We start from the raw sequence: 6,384 nt of genomic DNA, 5'->3' as shown, positions 1-6,384 counted from the left end.
CTGTCTAGGTTGGTCATAGCTTTTCTTCCAAGGAGCAAGCCTCTTAATTTTCTGGCTGCAGTCACCATCTGCAGTAATTTTGGAGCCCAAGAAAGTAAAGTCCGTCATGATTTCCATTGTTTCCCCATCTATTTGCCATGAAGTGATGGGACTGGATGCCATGATCTTAGTGTTTTGAATGTTGAGTTTTAAGCCAACTTTTTCACTCTCCTTTTTCACTTTCATCAAGAGATTCTTTAGTTCCTCTTCACTTTCTGCCATAAGGGTGGTATCATCTGCATATCTGATGATACTGATATTTCTCTTGGCAATCTTGATTCCAGCTTGTGCTTCATCCAGCCCAGCATTTTGCATGATGTACTCTGCATAGACGTTAAACAAGCACAGTGACATACTCCTTTGACATACTCCTTCCCCAATTTGAAACCAGTCTGTTCCATGTACGGTTCTAACTGTTGCTTCCTGACCTGCATACAGATTTCTCAGGAGGCAGGTAAGGTGGTCTGGTATTCCTATCTCTTGAAGAATTTTCCACAGTTTGTTGTGATCCACATAGTCAAAGGCATTGGCCTAGTCAATACAGTAGAAGTAGATGTTTTTCTGGAATTCTCTTGCTTTGGCAAGCAGGTTCATTGCCATATGAGCCACCATGGAAACCCTCATAAAAAAAATGGTATGGAGTTATCAGATACCATAGATGGAGTTAGGAAAATTATCAGACAGCATACACACAGGGGAGTCAAACCTCACCAGGGATTAAACCTCAAGTCCACATGCACTGTGGAAATGACATGCAATCGAAATCATCCTTAAAACCCTCCTCCCTGCCCCCAACCCAGGGAGATACCATATTGAAATACCACTGACCATGTCTCAGTATGTTTGACAGACCTCTTTGCCCTCCAAGTTGGAACAGATCACTGTTTCCTTTGATTGAGCACCAGATGGCTTTTATTTAAGAGTGATGCTTTCTGAAAAAACAACATGAGTCCCACTCAGCAAGGTGAGATGCCCAGGACAGGACAGCAGATGCCCTTTGTCCATCTCATGCTTTCTCTGGGTGTGCTCACTGTTGTTGCAGAGCACAGGCTCTAGGGCGAGGGTTTCAGAAGTTGCGGCATGTGGGCTCAGTAGCTGTGGCTCCCAGGCTCTTAGTAGTTGTGGTACATGGGCTTAGTTGCCCTGCAGCATCTGGGATCTTCCTGGGGGAGGGATCCAACCTATGTCTCCTGCATAGACAGGCAGATTCTTTACCACTAAGCCACCAGGGAAGCCCCTAGATGTGCTCACTGAATGCAATGGCAGGTGGAATTGCTTGCCTCATGTCACTGTTATTTTTATTATTCTCAGTGTTACTGAGAATTGCTGAATAAATGAAGTTAAAATTATGTAAGTCTAATAAGTTCTTTCGTTTGTTTGCTTGTTCATATATAGTCTGGTGTCCATCTACTAGAATGGATATTCAATCAGTTTGAAAGTGTGTCTGCCCTGTTCACTAGAGACTCTCCTAGCATTGTTTAGTAAGACTTCATTCAGTAAGTACATGTTGAAAGAGTGATCTTATTGCTCTAGATACCTTGCTTGGTACTGAAGGGGTGGGTGTGGAATGGGTGGAGGGATAAAAAGACCAGTGAAACTGGCCTTTCCCTTGGGAGCATGGTCAATCTAATAAAGGAGATGAGCTATGAAGTGCCTGAGAAGACATAAAAAGACAATAGTACCGAGCAGGAAGTGTTCACTGTCAATGAATAATAGAAGGAAAAGTTCTGGTGGACTCTTAGAGGAAGTAGGACCTATCTCTAAGGACCGTCTTCCTGCTTTTCTACTCAACTCCATCCTGTTTGCTTCTCCATTCATCCAGAGAGGTGTCAGCTTCGCATCCTGGAGCAAGTTCAAGCCCAAGGATTTACTTCAAACATACGCTGGTGCTTGGAGTCTGCTCAGAGATGTGCCTAGGGCGGGGAGGAATTCTCACACTGGCTGGTGATCAGTTCGTATCAAATATCAGATTTCCCTTATCTGAGCTTGACAAAACCTGTCATTGCAAGGACTAGTTGTGATAATGAGGTCTTAACTTGGTGACCTCCTGTGGTAAGGGGGTCTCACCTTCCTTCCCCAGCATGGCACATCCCTACTTTGTGAGGAAGAACCTCAGGCTGTCCGACTGCCCGTGTGAGTTTACAATTCCTAGTTCCGGAGGAGAGCTTCTGGGGACAGCCCCACCTCTGTCCTCACAGACCTGCCCGTCTGCTCACAGACTCTCTTCTGCTTTCAGGGGCAAGACTGCCTGACCCGCTTTGGTCTGGGAAGAGTTTCTGTGCTGGTGGCTTTAGACTCACGTCCTGACGGGGACCGCGTACCTGGGATCTTGGGTGAGTACGAGCGTGGCCAGTGTCCACCATCTAGAAGGAGGAGTTACTTGCTTTACCCGAGGGCCAGGTCACTTACAGCCCACTGGAACACAAAATTTACTTTATTTAATTGCTGAAAAATTAGAAAGTGTGCATATGTAACCACTGTACACAGGTGCATTTTTGAATTCTCTTACTCTCTCTGTACATAAATATACAAATACAAAAAATAAGGTACTGTCATTTTGTAACCTGCTCTGTTTTTACTTTTACCATATCACAGAATTTTTCGATGTTGAGAAATACAGACTTGCCATGTTACTTTTAACGGTTACATAATATTGTGCCATCATGTACTAGCATCCTATCATTGGGTATTTCACTGTTTGGCATTTGGGGGCTATCATTAACAGGCAGTGCTGTAATAAATCATTTTGTCCATGCTGTGACATTCTTTTTGTGTGTGTGACATTCTTATTTGATAATTTCCTTAAAAGAAGTTCCTAGAAATAAAACTGCAGAAATAAAGGGTAGGCACATTTTAATGTTGGATCAATTTATCTCCTGCTGGGATAGATTACAGGGCCACCAGTGAGGCACATACATTGCTTCTGTCTTTACTACTCTGAGCTCTTTTGTCTTTTATATATATATATGTATATAATATATACATACATACATATGTATATAATATATATTATTTATATATTATTTACTTATATATAAATATATTAAACACATTATAATATTATATATTTATAATATCATAATATTATATTAGTGTCAGTATTAATATTATTAATAATTTTATAAATGTTATTAATAAATAATAATATATAATATATAATAAAAGTGTATATATATAATATATAGTATCTATTATTATGTGTATTATTAATACATATATTGTATGTATATATTATATAGTATTATATATATATATATAATTATATTTATTTTTGACTGTGCTAGGCCTTAGCTGCTGCAAAGGGCTTCTCTAATTGCTGCAAGCAGGGATCCTCTCTAGCTGTGGTGTGTGGACTTCTCACTGTGGTGGCTTCTCCTGTGTGGAGCGCAGGTTCTAGGGCACGTGGCTCCGCAGCTGCGGCTCATGGGCTCTCAAGCGCAGGCTCAATAGCTGTGCATGGACTTTGTTGCTCCGTGGCATCTGGGATCTTCCTGTATCAGGGATCGGCCCCGTGTTTCCTGCACTGGCAGATGGATTCTTTACTACTGAGGCATCAGGGAAGCACAGCTCTTGTGTCTTGCATCAGTTTTCACTCTTGACTTCTTGTGAGTTTGGCCACTTTTTCATATGATGAATGTTTCTTTAACTTTCTTCTTTTGGGGGTTGATTGCCTGGTTGCGGGAGAATTTTAAAATTAATTTGATTTATTTATATACTTACGTCTTTATTGCCGTGCACCAGCTTTCTCTAGTTATGGTGAGTGGGGGCTACTCTCTAGTTGCAGTGCCGGTGTTTCTCATTGCGGCGGCTCCTCTTGCTGCGGAGCACGGGTTCCAGGGCATGTGAGGTCAGTAGTTGTGGGGCAAGGGCTTAGCTGCCTCGTGGCATGTGGTATTTTCCAGGAATAGAGATCGAACTCGTGTTCCCTGCATTGGCAAGGCGGATTCTTAACCACTGGGCCACCAGGGAAGTCCCTGTGAAAGATTTTTAAATGCGAAGCAAAGTGACTCCAATTTAATGGTCAGACAAATTGAAGTATGTTGTTTTACTAATGTCCACCTTTTCTTTCCTGTATTTTCCACCTCCTCTGTCTGATCCATGTTGTTCCCACCCCCATCCCTCATCACTGCACATTCAACGTTGGGTTCCCATCCCCTGGCCTATCCCTGCTGTGGTCCATGGCCAGAATGACACACCACCCCCGTCTCCATCCACAAATTGCTTCAGGCATCCCCCAGGACAAGATTTGGTCCATATTTCAATCTTATTAATGCTGATAAGCCTGGACTGAGCTGAGCATGAAGGGGCTAAAAATGAATGAAACAGGGACTTCTCTGGCAGTGCAGTGGTTAAGACTCTGTGCTTCCAGTTCTAGAGGTATGGATTTGATCCCTGGTCAGGAAGCTAAGATCCCACTTGCCTCCAGGTCAAAAAAGCAAAATATAAAAACAGAAACAATATTGTAACAAATTTGATAAAGATTTTACAAAAAACTGAATGAAACACAGTTGTTATTCTGAGGAGCTGAGCATCTATTAGGAGAGTGAAACAAACCACACATCACTAATGCAAGGTGACTCTGAGAGGTCCACTGATAGCAGTGCAACAGATCTGAAAGAAGAGATTCTAATTTCCAGTCTTGGATCTCAGATGATTTCTTAAAGAAATTGAGGTTTGAGGGGAAAGGTATTTTAGCAGTACAGTCTAATAACAAGAGCAACCACTTATTAAATAACTGCCATGTGTCATGTTGGGACATATGTTATCATTAATTCTTTCAACAGTGACACACATGAGTGGGGATTTGAACCCAGGTCTATCAACATTGTTTTGTCCTCTTCCAGTTACTCTTTGAGCAAATGTTGTAGGATCGAGAGTATGTAGAGCACAGGATTCTTGGGGGATCTTGAGCTGGATCCTACATCCTTGTCTCTTGTCCCTACTGCCATCAAGGCTCAATTCAGACATCACCTCCTCCAGGAAGCCTTCGCTGACTTCCTCAAGTTACCTAGATGTCACCCGTATGCCTCCCCTCAACACACACATTTGTAGGTATGACCATGTGTCTTCTTTTCTCATGCATTTACTCATCAAATATGAATTGCCTACTCATTGGTTTCCGCCCATTGGATGGTAAGCTCCTTGAGGGTAGGGCTGCATCTGGTTGTCTTCTCATTCCCAGTTTGTGAGAGAATGACAGAGTCACAGGTGCACTGTGTGTGGAGGAAAGGGAATGAGTAGGCTTGAGGCATCCTGGCAGGATTTGGCAACAGGTCATGGATGGTAGATGAGAGCTTCCCTGATGGCCCAGTGGTAAAGAATCTGCCTGCAATGTAGGAGCCACAGGAAATGCAGGTTTAATCCCTGGGTTGGGAAGATCCCCTGGAGGAGGGGCATGGCAATCCAGTCCAGTATTCTTGCCTGGAGAACCCCATGGACAGAGGAGCCTGGTGGGCTACAGTCCGTAGGGTTGCAAAGAGTCAGATGTGACTGAAGCAACTTAGCACTCATGCATGCAGACATGTGTGCACACAGGGGTGGAAGAAAGCTCTGAGTTGCAGGGTAATGGGGAAGAGGGATGTGGAAGGAGGAGCAGGATGACTGGATGGTCCCCAGCCCTCCCACAGGGGTAAGGAGTCCAGGATTGGGGAAGTGAAGCCATTGGTTTTATTTGTGTGTGTGTTGCTGCTTGGGCTTCCCCCTAGTTGCAGCGGGCGTGAGCTACTCTCTAGTTGCTGTGGCTTCTCTTATTGAGGATCATGGGCTCTAGAGTGTGCGGGCTTCAGTAGTTGCAACTCCTGGGCTCTGGAGTGTGGGCTCAGTAGTTGCGGCACACCAGCTTAGTTGCTCCAAGGCATGTGGGATCTTCCCAGACCAGGGATCGAACTGCATTTGGCAGGCGGATTCTTCACCACTGAGCCACCAGGGAAGACCCTGTTTTGGATTTTGTAATTATTTTTTTACATTAAAAAAAATTTTTGGTAGTGCCTTGAGGCTTGTGGGATCTTACTTCCCCCACCAGGGACTGAACCTGTGTTCCTTGCAGTGGAAGTGCAGAGTCCTAACCTCCAGACCACCGGGGAATTCTGAGGTGAGGCCATCTGAAGTTCACGGGTCTAATGCCATCAGGGACCCATGATAAAAGTAATGTGGGTCTGTGGGTGAACTCCTTGCCTCTGGTCTGAAACTGTCTGGGTCCAAGTTCCAGCTCCACCACCTGACCCCCTTCTTACCCCTGGCAATGTGGAGACCTGTCTGTCTCAGTTTTCCTCATTTCTAAACAAGGCTTTAATCCTACTCTGAGGCTGGGGGAGGATGGAGCAGAGACTGTGTGGGGCCAGGGCT

The sequence above is a fragment of the Odocoileus virginianus genome, chromosome 15 (assembly GCF_023699985.2).
Source record: "Odocoileus virginianus isolate 20LAN1187 ecotype Illinois chromosome 15, Ovbor_1.2, whole genome shotgun sequence".
NCBI classification, from domain to species: domain Eukaryota; kingdom Metazoa; phylum Chordata; class Mammalia; order Artiodactyla; family Cervidae; genus Odocoileus; species Odocoileus virginianus.
The sequence above is the reverse complement of the archived record's forward strand: the minus strand, read 5'-3'. Positions refer to the sequence as shown.